The sequence below is a fragment of the Neoarius graeffei genome, chromosome 10 (genome assembly GCF_027579695.1).
Source record: "Neoarius graeffei isolate fNeoGra1 chromosome 10, fNeoGra1.pri, whole genome shotgun sequence".
In the NCBI taxonomy this organism is placed as follows: Eukaryota; Metazoa; Chordata; class Actinopteri; order Siluriformes; family Ariidae; genus Neoarius; species Neoarius graeffei.
Genome location: NC_083578.1, coordinates 65,737,928 through 65,750,965, shown reverse-complemented (window position 1 = coordinate 65,750,965; position 13,038 = coordinate 65,737,928). Strand labels below are relative to the sequence as shown.

Sequence of the window (13,038 nt, the reverse complement as noted above, 5' to 3'; positions counted from 1 at the left end):
CTTTGTTGATTTAAGGATAGTGTACACTAGCAAGAAGGTTCTGGGTTCAAACCTCATGGCTGACTAGGGTCTTTCTGTGCGAACTTTGCATGTTCTCCTTGTGTCTGTGTGGGTTTCCTCCGGGTGCTCGTGATTCCATACAGATGAGGTCATCTAGCTATTCTAAATTGCCCATAGGTGTGAATGGTTGTTCATTTCTGTGTTAGCCCTGCGACAGACTGGTGACCAAGGTGTGCCCCGCCTTTCGCCCGGAGTCAGCTGGGATTGGATCCAGCTTCCCCTGTGACCCTGATGGATAAGCGGTATAGATGGATGGATGGATGGATGGATGGATGGATAATGTGCACCTGAACTGGCATGGATTCCACAAGTTTGTACAATAACTTAGGATCCAAAATACATCAGAGTGTCATCTGAATACACGCTTCATGAGAAGAGATTAGGCATGAGGAAAGTCTGACCTTTTGTACAACGCATTTAACATCATGGTGTGTGTGCAGGGCCGTCGACAGGGGGGGACAACCGGGTATTTTGTCCCGGGCCCAGGCATGAGGGGGGGCCCAGAACTGGTCCCTCATGAAGATGCCATTAATCATTCTGTTTCATTTCAAAATGTGTTGATTTGGGGGAGAAAAATGTGCTATATTTGGATTCAATGAATGATTTCTGGCTATTTTGCCTTTATTGTCTTCGAAAATAGATTCAAGAACCCACCTACCACCCCTAATGCAGAAATGGTTTGGTCTTTGATTAAGGCGCCAAATAACACGGCACTATTCCATCATAACGCTTCGACAATAAGCGTGCGAGCCCGTTTGCCAACATGCACAAGTCAGGAGCAAAGAAAAGAAAAGAAAAGAGAAAAAGAGATGAAGAAGCCAAGAGCCTCAGGGGCTCACTGCATAGATATTTTAGAAAAGATTCAGATGATGGGGATAGATTAGGGATAAAATTAGCTCATGTTTTAAGTCGTTCAAATTCTGTAAAGCTGCTTTGCGACAATGTTTATTGTTAAAAGCGCGATACAAATAAACTTGATTTGATTTGATTTGATTTGATGATGCAGCAGGTGGTGAAGGCAGTGGGGCAGCTGAGCCAGGTAAGACACAGATAACTTTTTTCCAGCCCCGTAATGTAACCCCAGCACGCGCGACGCGCCATTCATAATTATAAAGTAGGGGATAGCAGGGTACACTGAGTGAACACTGAAATGCACAGGGCATTGAGTTATTTCATAAACATATCGGTTTAATAACACTGTGTTGCATATATCTCAATGAAGCAAAGAATAGCACATTGGCCCGCAATCATATCCAAATGTTTTAGGCACGCTTGCTGAGCTGCGCTGAGCTGGACTCCGGTTAGCTGAAAGCCCGTGAAACGCTGCCTCTTATTAATTAAACCTTATTTTGTTGGAAATCATCCCGTGTAGATACGACGGCATGTGAAATTGCCAGCTAGATAGAGTTTAATGTAACGAATGGGCTATAAATGGGGTGTTTTGAGGTTAGTCTGCTGCAAAACATTAAACTTTCGCTTAGACTGGATACTCTTCAAACAATTCCCTTGCTCAAGTGAAAAATGATAGGCCTGTATGAAAAGCGCAATTAATGAAAGTAGCCTAATAAGCCCTAAATGAATAAAACAACCTCTGTTTTATTGTTGTTGCTTACACGTTAAGATTTTGAAATCTTCTCGGTCTAGTTCTATACCCAGGGAACGTTGTAATCCTTTTGGTTTATCCGTAATAAACGTGTCAGTCCCCAGGTCAGATAGGCTAATGTTACGTGGTTGGGAGGGTGTCAATTTTTTTTGTAACATTCTAAATCGAGTACGGAAAAGACGTTTATGAATAACAAGACAAAAAATACACTGAAAAACTCACTGTACACATCACCAGTGGCACACACGGACTGGCCATTGGGAGTAGCGGGAGTTTTCCCGGTGGGCCGGTGGTTCAGTGTGAGCCGGCGGAGAAAAAAAAAAAAAAACCAGTTGCGCGCTGGCCTTTAATATGATAAGCAATGTTAACAGTTTCTTTAAGAAACTGTTAACATTGCTTATTACAGTTGCGCGCTGGCCTTTAATATGATAAGCAATGTTAACAGTTTCTTAAAGAAACTGTTAACATTGCTTATCATATTAAAGGCCAGCGCGCAACTGTTTTTTTTTTTTTTTTCTCCGCCGGCCCACGCTGAACCACCGGCCCACCGGGAAAACTCCCGCTACTCCCAATGGCCAGTCCGTGTGTGACTAGTGGTGATGCTTCTATGTTCAGATTTTGGGAAAGCCATAACTCCGTTCTCATTGAGGCCCAGTTCCATCCCGTAAACAATCATTTTGGTTTATCAACTACCTGCGCTCAAACATATCACAGGAGAGGCTCAATGGGCTGGCTATGCTCTCTACAGAGCGCGAACTTGCAAAGAAGCTGGACTTCAATGACCTTATTGACGACTTTGCCACAGCAAAAGTCCGGCGCATTGCATTTCGCACCTGAATAGTTGCAGACTAAGGAAATGTTCAAACTGTAAATATGTTGAAATGTTGAAATAAAATGGTTGACTGTTATAATGGGCTTGGAATACCTGTTATTTAAGGGTTGGAGTGAATGGAGACTGTGAAAAGAGGGGTTGGGTGTGGGTGGTTGCTGTGTGGCGATGTGCGTGCGCGCGTATGTGTGTGTGTGTGTGTGGGGGGGGGGGGGGCCCACTCAGATTATTTTGTCCCGGGCCCAGCCAAAGCTGTCAACGGCCCTGTGTGTGTGTGTGTGTGTGTGTGTGTGTGTGTGTGTGTGTGTGTGTGTGTGTGTGTGTGTATTTTTTAAACAGTTATAGCCATAAGCCTTTTATAAGCCATGTATGATGAGATTGACTGGAATAACTGTTTTATTCTATCCACATTCACTGGATTTTGAGAAACAGAGCATTTTTATTTTTTGCAAATTCAATAAATAAAAACTTTAAGCAAAATATCTAACAAAATAATTTCTACTTAGAATGTAAACAAATCGGCGAAATGACAGGAGCAATTTGTGAAAAATGCTATACAAATATTAATAATTCTTGAAAAACAAAAGATATATTCTTACCATATTTTGCTGCTTTTTAAAAAAATGTTTTTCTTCTTGTTCTTCTTCAAGGTTTGTTTTTTTTTGGTGGTTGACAAACCAACTTTAAGGTGCATTACTGCCGCTGACTGGGCTGGAGTGTGGAACAGGAGATATTGAGGGGGGAAAAAAATTATATTCTTTTAGCTATTTCTGTTTCTTTTAAATGCTTGATGATAACTTTTGGGGTTTTGTTTTCGAGTAGAGTTTTTATTTCATCCTCAGTTGATTCAGCAACACACTCTGCCATTTTGTTTTTCTCTACTCATGGTATATGAACTGATATCGTAGTAGTAGAGTAGCCAATCAGAGCATACGATTGCTCATATCCAGTGAATGTGGACAGAATACACACACACACACATTTTATATATATGCCAGCAAATTGAAAGCCCATGTTAGTACTGGAGTTTATGCAGATATTCGCATTAGGTGAAAATTGTGGGTGTTGTGATTTCACTGCCCTGACGCAAGTTGAGTCTTTGTGCATACTGACCCCGTTCAAGTGCTCCGCTCATTCTACCTCTACACACACAGAGCAGAGATTGTGCTGCCACATGACCCTTTGTCCCTTTATGATGCATGTATGTGTTTGAAACTCAATCTCAGACCATGACAGATTCTCTCTTAAAGCTCTGACATGAAGTCATGATGTCATTCCAACCAAAGACAGATTCCAGCCTGACATTACACCAGTGCGTTCCATCAGTGATGTTATTCCCCTGTTTGCATGCAACACCTTTCATCTGACTACCTTTTATTCATCATAAATACAATTATAGGATTATTACTGACAGTGAGTGAAACAGGAAGATCCCATTAATTCTTTTGTCTGAATCTGAACACCAAATCATCCACACCTCTCTGATTAACCACTTCTATTCACTCTCCTGAAGCTCTTCCTGTTCCAAATAACTTTTTTCTCAGCTTGCCATTCATATGTTTAATCGCAAAATCCTAACCGGAGGTCTTGAGTCTGATCAGAGACCCTATACACACTCTAAGGACTTGAGCTATGAGTTTAAAAAGCAGACTGCCACACCTGGAGCACCTGGAGTGTCCGGAGCCTTGAAACGCAACACCCCATTCACTCCTACTCCTTTTCATGTGGTATGGCTCAGGTAGCATTTAGTAACATCCACAGATCCCTACAAGTGATCCCTGAGTAATGATTATGCCTGGTTAGAAATCCCCAGCAGTTATCATTAACTCTTTTTCCATGCACACCATGTCATATGGCTGAGCAACAGTCATGTACGTTCAAGCGCCATTACATAGTCAGCAGGCCTTCAAAAAGAAACGTCCACTTCCTGAGCTCTGTTTAGTTTAAAAAAAACATACAGTGGTGCTTGAAAGTTTGTGAACCCTTTAGAATTTTCTATATTTCTGCATAAATGTGACCTAAAACATCATCAGATTTTCACACAAGTCCTAAAAGTAGATAAAGAGAACCCAGTTAAACTAGACAAAAAATATTATACTTGGTCATTTATTTATTGAGGAAAATGATCCAATATTATATATCTGTGAGTGGCAAAAGTATGTGAACCTTTGCTTTCAGTATTTGGTGTGACCCCCTTGTGCAGCAATAACTGCAACTAAATGTTTCCGGTAACCGTCGATCAGTCCTACATACTGGCTTGGAGGAGTTTTAGCCCATTCCTCCGTACAGAACAGCTTCAACTCTGGGATGTTGGTGGGTTTCCTCACATGAACTGCTCGCTTTAGGTCCTTCCACAACATTTCCATTGGATTAAGGTCAGGACTTTGACTTGGCCATTCCAAAACATTAACTTTATTCTTCTTTAACCATTCTTTGGTAGAACGACTTGTGTGCTTAGGGTCGTTGTCTTGCTGCATGACCCACCTTCTCTTGAGATTCAGTTCATGGACAGATGTCCTGACATTTTCCTTTAGAATTCGCCGGAATAATTCAGAATTCATTGTTCCATCAATGATGGCAAGCCGTCCTGGCCCAGATGCAGCAAAACGGGCCCAAACCATGATACTACCACCACCATGTTTCACAGATGGGATAAGGTTCTTATGCTGGAATGCAGTGATTCCCTTTCTCCAAACATAACGCTTCTCATTTAAACCAAAAAGTTCCATTTTGGTCTCATCCGTCCACAAACATTTTTCCAGTAGCCTTCTGGCTTGTCCACGTGATCTTTAGCAAACTGCAGATGAGCAGCAATGTTCTTTTTGGAGAGCAGTGGCTTTCTCCTTGCAACCCTGCCATGCACACCATTGTTGTTCAGTGTTCTCCTGATGGTGGACTCATGAACATTAACATTAGCCAATGTGAGAGAGGCCTTCAGTTGCTTAGAAGTTACCCTGGGGTCCTTCATGACCTCGTCGACTATTACACGCCTTGCTCTTGGAGTGATCTTTGTTGGTCGACCACTCCTGGGGAGGGTAACAATGGTCTTGAATTTCCTCCATTTGTACACAATCTGTCTGACTGTGGATTGGTGGAGTCCAAACTCTTTAGAGATGGTTTTGTAACCTTTTCCAGCCTGATGAGCATCAACAACGCGTTTTCTGAGGTCCTCAGAAATCTCCTTTGTTCGTGCCATGATACACTTCCACAAACATGTGTTGTGAAGATCAGACTTTGATAGATCCCTGTTCTTTAAATAAAACAGGGTGCCCACTCCCACCTGATTGTCATCCCATTGATTGGAAACACCTGACTCTAATTTCACCTTCAAATTAACTGCTAATCCTAGAGGTTCACATGCTTTTGCCACTCACAGATATGTAATATTGGATCATTTTCCTCAATAAATAAATGACCAAATATAATATTTTTGTTTCATTTGTTTAACTGGGTTCTCTTTATCTACTTTTAGGACTTGTGTGAAAATCTGATGATGTTTTAGGTCATATTTATGCAGAAATATAGAACATTCTAAAGTATTCACAAACTTTCAAGCATCACTGTACTGAGCTAAAGAAATAGTGTACTCTGAGATTGAGGTTTTGCAATAGCAGCAAGATAGGAACAGTAAAAATATTTTCATATTTTTTGTGTGTTCCTGGATATGATGGCTATGTGAGTCAAAGCCATGCGATATTACTCATCCAAACCAGTATGATCAGGATTGTGACAAGAGGTGAGCAACAGGATAGCTCACGTCCTTACACCTACTTATCAAGGATCATCTTGGTGTAACCGAAACACCATGTCAGGGTTCATAAACATCAAGAATGAATACTGGCTCATAACCTTTATCCAAAACACTGCCCTACCTGCTCTAACAACACATTCCTATTGCAAGCAGCACACACCGAGTGCCCTGCATGCCTCAAATATACAGTAATTAAGCTTTTTTTTTCCTTCACTGGAATGCAGTATGGGTCAAGCGCCATGCTTTATATAACCACAGGCTGGTATCTGAGATGGCGCTGCCCAGAGGAGATCCTGACTGTGTGTGGTAGAGAGGCAGCTGTTGGCTCTAAAGGTATGCAGCTCATAATTACACCAGCTAATCAATTAACTAGTCCTGAGAGCATTGTACTTTTCAAGTTTGGTATTTTTCATCACTAAATATGCCATTGCAAACAGTTAACCTTGTTAGTCACCTCTAACGTTTTCAAACAAATCTTTCCAATAACATTCAAACGGTCTTTAAAGACTGAACCCAGTTTCATGTAAGTGTTTTTTTTTTATGTCTTATCTTGATCATTTCTGACTTTAAACAAAGGAAATGTGTCATTTGGAGTATTTTATAGGAGTAAGCATATCTTAAATTTGAGTGCAAGTGTAAGAAAGTCTATACCGCTTATCCGTCAGGGTCACGGGAGAAGCTGGAGTCAAGCCCAACTGACTTTGGGTGAGAGGCAGGGTACACCCTGGGCAGGTCGCCAATCATGCGAGGGCCAACACAGAGACGAACAACTATCACCCTCACATTCACACCTATGGGCAGTTTGGAGTAGCCAGTCGACCCAATCCTCATGTCTTTGGACTGTGATAAATTTCTAAACTGATAAATTTGTCTATTAATCATGGATCATGAGTAAAGCAGAATAAAGGACAAAGACATTCTTAGTTGTTTTTAAGGCTATTATCCTTCTTCCCCGATACATAATTTCTGCATGTCTGATACTCATTCATACAGCATCACATCCATTACCAGGGCGTTCCCCAGAAAAAAATATCAGAGTGGTGCTACTGATGTGGAGTCCAACCCATAAGGGCTGGCCCGGCCTAGTGGGCCTCAAAGGCTTCTAAGAGGGTCTGGAGGCATGCTCCCCTGGAAAATTTTGAAATTAGAGACTTCAAATGGTGCATTCTGGGGGCATCTAGGGCTGATTTACGCACAATTCAACATTAGTAAATTTGCCTTTTTTTACCTTGTCAAATACGCAAGGGGCAAAATTTAAAGAGCAAAATTAGATTTGAAATGAAAAAACTTTGTAGTACGCCTCTTCGTTTTCTAATTCCAGGATGCCAGGAACAGAATTGAGGTTAAATCACGCAACAGCGCCATCTAGTGACCAACGTCTGGAACATGGTTTTATGTATGGTTGCGAATGGCAGTCAGTGCCCACAGCAAAACCCTTTATTTTCACTTCTGGATTGAGTACCAGGATAGTCTAGACCTATATATTACAGTATCTTCCTATTTCTGTAGTTATTACTCATTTTCAGAGTGGAATAGGAGATATTTAGGTACAGAAAGTACTCTGCATTGTTCAATTTACGGTATTGATTTTTTTGGTGTGCAAGTGACAGCGTGGCACTGACATCACACAGCGTGGCGGAGCGCTGCGTATCCACACTTTGGGGAAAGCCTTGATTACGGTATTTGCTTTTGAAATAAATCTCTATCCTCCCTTCCTTCCATCCATCTTTCCTCCCCTATGGCTCTTTTTACTCTCACTTTTTAGCCTTTCAAAAGCACCTGTTTGTTCCTGACATCATCCTCTATGCTATGCACACACACAAACAAAGATATATATATATATGAGTGATTCCACGCTTATGGGTACTGAAATGGGGACATGAACTTATTTTTAAAAATTCACCTAAAACCATTTCTTTTTTTTACCATCAGGTCACAAAACATGTAATCTTTAATGAATGATATGTTAAAAGATAACTTTAATTTTCTGAGATGTAATAAAAACATATTTATATGCCAAAGTCAGAACGTAACAGAAGTGTTGTGGACATATATATTCTCAATTTTAACAATGTAGAATTACTTTTTGAAACATAGGAAGGCAATGTTTTAGCAAATATAATTAATAAACATGTGTAGTAGAATAAACATACACATTCTTTCAATAAGATTAACATGGTATATAGCTAGATTGTAATTAATTTGTAACAGATGCGAGATGGACAATCGTAACAGAAGTAATGTAACAGACATCATTTTGGAACTCATAGGCTTGACTTTGGCATATAAATATGTTTTTATTACATCTCAGAAAATTAAAGTTATCTTTTAACATATCATTCATTAAAGATTACATGTTTTGTGACCTGATGGTAAAAAAAGAAATGGTTTTAGGTGAATAAGTTCATGTCCCCATTTCAGTACCCATAAGCGTGGAATCACTCATATATATATATATATATATATATATATATATATATATATATATATATATATATATATATCACTCATACATTATCATCTTGGTGCATTTGGTGCATTTGCTTTTTTACAGAGGGGTCATCACTGTAATCACTGTTATAAGCTGGCTCTTGTTTTATGGATCACTGTTAAAATGACCCCGTGTCTTACCCTGTGCCTTGACTGGCCTTTTTTAATAAGCCAGTCTGTTTCCATCCTGAGTTTCCTTCCAGAGATTAGTTGAAAACAAGTATGATGGTATTATCCACCCATGCATGGATTAGATTAGCAACAATAACAGACCATGACTAGGTCACATTATGCACTTCACACAATCAGAAATGTCTTTACAGCATAAACAGCCTTCAGAGAACACAGGGACATTGACAGACACTGAGGGACATACGCCAAAAGGTTAAATACATGAAGGAGGGGAAAATTCAGTGTGTTTCAAAACAACAAGCTCACCATTCTCAATCTCTGGCCTCTCACAGCCCATCTACCCCCTACGGGACCTGGTGGGAATCTTGTGAATAATGCAGTTCTCTTTTAATTAATTCAAACCTGCTCACTAGGGACAAAAGGCTGGGTGATTGTGTGGGTTTAAAGAGCTCTCAGGCCAGAGCCATGCATCAAACAAGACAGACTGAAAGAGTGAAACAGTGGCGTTTAGGTGGAGCAAACAGAAGATCAAATCCATAAGAACAACGTTAATGATTCTCACTGGCCGTTGGTTCTATTAGATGATTGGAAATTCATTTTAACATTTAGGTTTTTTTGCACATCACCTTTTATCCAGAAGTTTATCCACCAATTTTGGTTACATCCCTATTACGAGACCCAAACATGGTTCTCTTGCAGCCTTTTTGGATTTGAACTTACAACCTTCTATTTCAATACCGTAGCTGCAGAGCTTCCACACTAGTACGCAAAAAGAGTCCGAAAGTTTTGCTTTGCTTATAAAACTTCAAATGTTCTGGAAAACAAATATGAACAGGAGAAATAGAAGGAACACCTGTCCAATCAGGTATCATGGTTAATATAGCTCATCTAATCAGAAAAGGCAGGCATAGTTAACAATATAATGGTAAAATAGTTTGCGTAAAATACTTTTTGGCCCCTTTCAGACTCCATAGTCCACACTGACATCACTGTATTTTACTTTTGCTTGCTCTTTTAGACTGAGATCATGTTGCCATCGATATCATTGTCAGACACTGTCATAAACATCACCATAGATATCACCATAGACAGTGATATACACATCAACAAGGTCAACGTCAAGGTTATTGTCATTTCAACCATACACAGTTGTTCCAGTACACAGCTGAAACAAAACAACATTTCTCCAGGACCATGGTGTTCCATAAAACATCACAGGACTACACATCTACAGATAACAACATGAAATGCATGAGTGCACTTTATTTGTGTCCAATCAGCATTGATATCACCATAGATGTCAATCTAGACATCACCATAGACATTCATCTAGACATTGGTATTGATATCGCCAATGACCTCACCGCAGATATCACCACAGACATCACCATTGGAAAGAAATCAAAAATCCTAAATTCCACAAGAGCTGTAAATCAACAACAGACAGAAGCTGAACGTTCTAAGTGTCCACGACAGCTCACTGCTCTTCTTCACACACAACTGACCATATGGACAGCAATACATCAACATGCTTCCTCCACCCCAGTCATGACACTTTCTGCATTCAGCTTTTCTTGCCTATAATACAGAGCCACAAGTGCTGATGGCCACAAATCACAGCTTCATGTCCTTATAGTCTGCTTCTGCAGAGTCTCTGTCCACCTACTCTTATAAGTTGAGGAAGTGCAAAAATACAAGCAGAGCTGCAAACACACCACACTTCCCTTGCTAAAAGTAGTCATTTTTCACGCTGAGATCACACACGACATGCCTGTTTGTGCATCACGCCATAACCCCATAACCACACTACAAATGAACAAATGCTGGGACTGACTATGATAAAGCAAAAGCCAGCAGACGCCCCCCACCGCCCTCCCTCCCTTCCTTCAGCATAACTCCACAGTCCTCTCCAGCAAGTTTTGACAAGTTACTGCCATTTACAAACCCTGCATTATGTTTGCAGCCTTTACCACTAAATGACAGAGAAAATACAATTCATGAATCCTTGCTTTTGTTGAAAAGTATTTAGCAGGGTGTTGTGAGAGGAAATGGGCATCTCCGCCTCCCCGTCGCTAAAATGATGCGTCCCACAGTGTCGCATTCAAGGTAAGAACAGAGCCAAGAGATGAGAGGCATATCCGTCACAAAGTTATTAAAACTCGCAGTGGTGTCTGCCAGTCTGGTTGTCTGGAGCACACACACACACACACACACACACACTGCAGCCACTGAATCTTTTACATTCATAAATCCATTAAAAGACACAGACTGACCATTACAACACAGCTTTATGTTTTATGCGTATCTGTCTAAAGGTAATCCACATATGACTGAATTTAAACTGATCTCTAATTAATTATTTGATTTGTGTCCAATCCTGGGCACGATTGACAAAAAAAAGGCCAGATTTTTATTCCTTTTCATCTAAAATGTAACTGAAACATCGAAATCATTTGATTTAAAACTCTGAAGCTTACCTGTCTGAAAGTAAATTGGAGTATCCCGGTAGATAGACAGATGTCTTTTTTCCCCCGTCACAGCTCTATAGCAAGCATGATGAACTAGTGCAAAACTCCCACTGACAAGACTAACAAACACAGCAAACAGCTTTCACCTTCCCTACAAACACAACTGTTCTGCTGCCGCTGGCCTCATACTACAAGCTGTGCCAGCAATTTTCTCTTCAGGAGTTTTACCATCTCTCTCTCTCTCTCTCTCTCTCTCTCTCTCTCACTGCGTTCCCCCTTAGGGGAGTGATTTAGGATTTCCCAGACACACCCTCTACACTGGGCAGAACTTGAGGAGTCGTCTCTCACGCCCAGTCAGCTTGGCCAGCCCCTGCCCCCAGCCTCTATCACTCGGTGTGTGTGTGTGTGTGTGTGTGTGTGTGTATGTCATCACATTAGTGGCCTCAAACATAACCTTCAGTTGTGCATAACTATGCAGTCATTGCAGCTTCTGACAAGACTAAGCAGGGATTTTGTCTCTGATTAATAAATTGTTTCATTTCTACTACTATCTCTTTCAATCCAAAATAAAGCCAAAGGGCCTGAGTCACTAAATGTGAGCTAATAAAACACAGGAGTAGTGGGGGAGCAGATTGCGTTCTCTTGTTGTCTGTGGAAAGCACACTTTCCCCTCTCTTTGTCCTAAGATTCCTCCTCATTGTTTGTAGGATGATAACAAACAGAGCTACGAGCAGCCCTTCCTGCCTATAGTAGTCTAAATGAGATGTGAGGACAGAAGGAGGAGGACAGGAGAAGCAGGTACTCCACTTTTTTGCTTCTCACTTCTTGCGAGGTCCTAAAGACTGAGCTAGAAATGTGTTATCTACTGTAAACTCGTCTATTAATGTTCTTTAGTTTTTCCAGTTAGTTGAGTTAAAGGCTAGTTTCGTTCCATTTGCTCGACAAACACAGGATTAGCAAATTTAGTGTGTTTGAGTTTCACATTAGTTCAGTTCATTTGTATGCCAGAGACATTGGCACTAGTACAGTAATGACATTTCCCTGAAGATATATTAATATTTAAATAATATTGGCTGGCTAATATAATATAATATAATATAATATAATATAATATAATATAATATAATATAATATAATATAATATAATATAATATAATATCATCTTTGACTCATTCAATATCATGCTAGCTGAATGGAATATGGGCGGCATGGTGGTGTAGTGGTTAGCACTGTCGCCTCACAGCAAGAAGGTCCTGGGTTCGAGCCCCGTGGCCGGCGAGGGCCTTCCTGTGTGGAGTTTGCATGTTCTCCCCGTGTCCGCGTGGGTTTCCTCCGGGTGCTCCGGTTTCCCCCACAGTCCAAAGACATGCAGGTTAGGTTAACTGGTGACTCTAAATTGACCGTAGGTGTGAATGTGAGTGTGAATGGTTGTCTGTGTCTATGTGTCAGCCCTGTGATGACCTGGCGACTTGTCCAGGGTGTACCCCGCCTTTCGCCCGTAGTCAGCTGGGATAGGCTCCAGCTTGCCTGCGACCCTGTAGAACAGGATAAAGCGGCTAGAGATGATGAGATGAAATGAGATGGGATCTAACGTGCTGTCGGAAGAAGTTTCAGGAATAAAATGGCTGCAGTGCATTGGCAACTAAATTTATTTTACAGTTAAACACGTCCCTGGCTACAAAACCCTTGAGAAGCCTTGCCTTAG

At 40.8% G+C, this 13,038-nt stretch overlaps 1 protein-coding gene across 2 annotated transcripts in view; it reads right to left on the bottom strand.

Annotated features, from left to right (window-relative positions):
• Window positions 1–11,568, bottom strand: part of bcar3 (BCAR3 adaptor protein, NSP family member) — a 92,369-nt gene extending 80,801 nt beyond the window's left edge. Inside the window, exon 1 of one of the 2 annotated variants that reach the window (XM_060932130.1) lies at window positions 11,343–11,568. The gene's annotated coding sequence lies outside the window, so the exon portion shown is untranslated. The remainder of the gene's footprint in view (window positions 1–11,342) is intronic. The other variant, XM_060932129.1, reaches the window with a different exon arrangement.
• Between the last annotated feature and the right edge of the window lie 1,470 nt (window positions 11,569–13,038).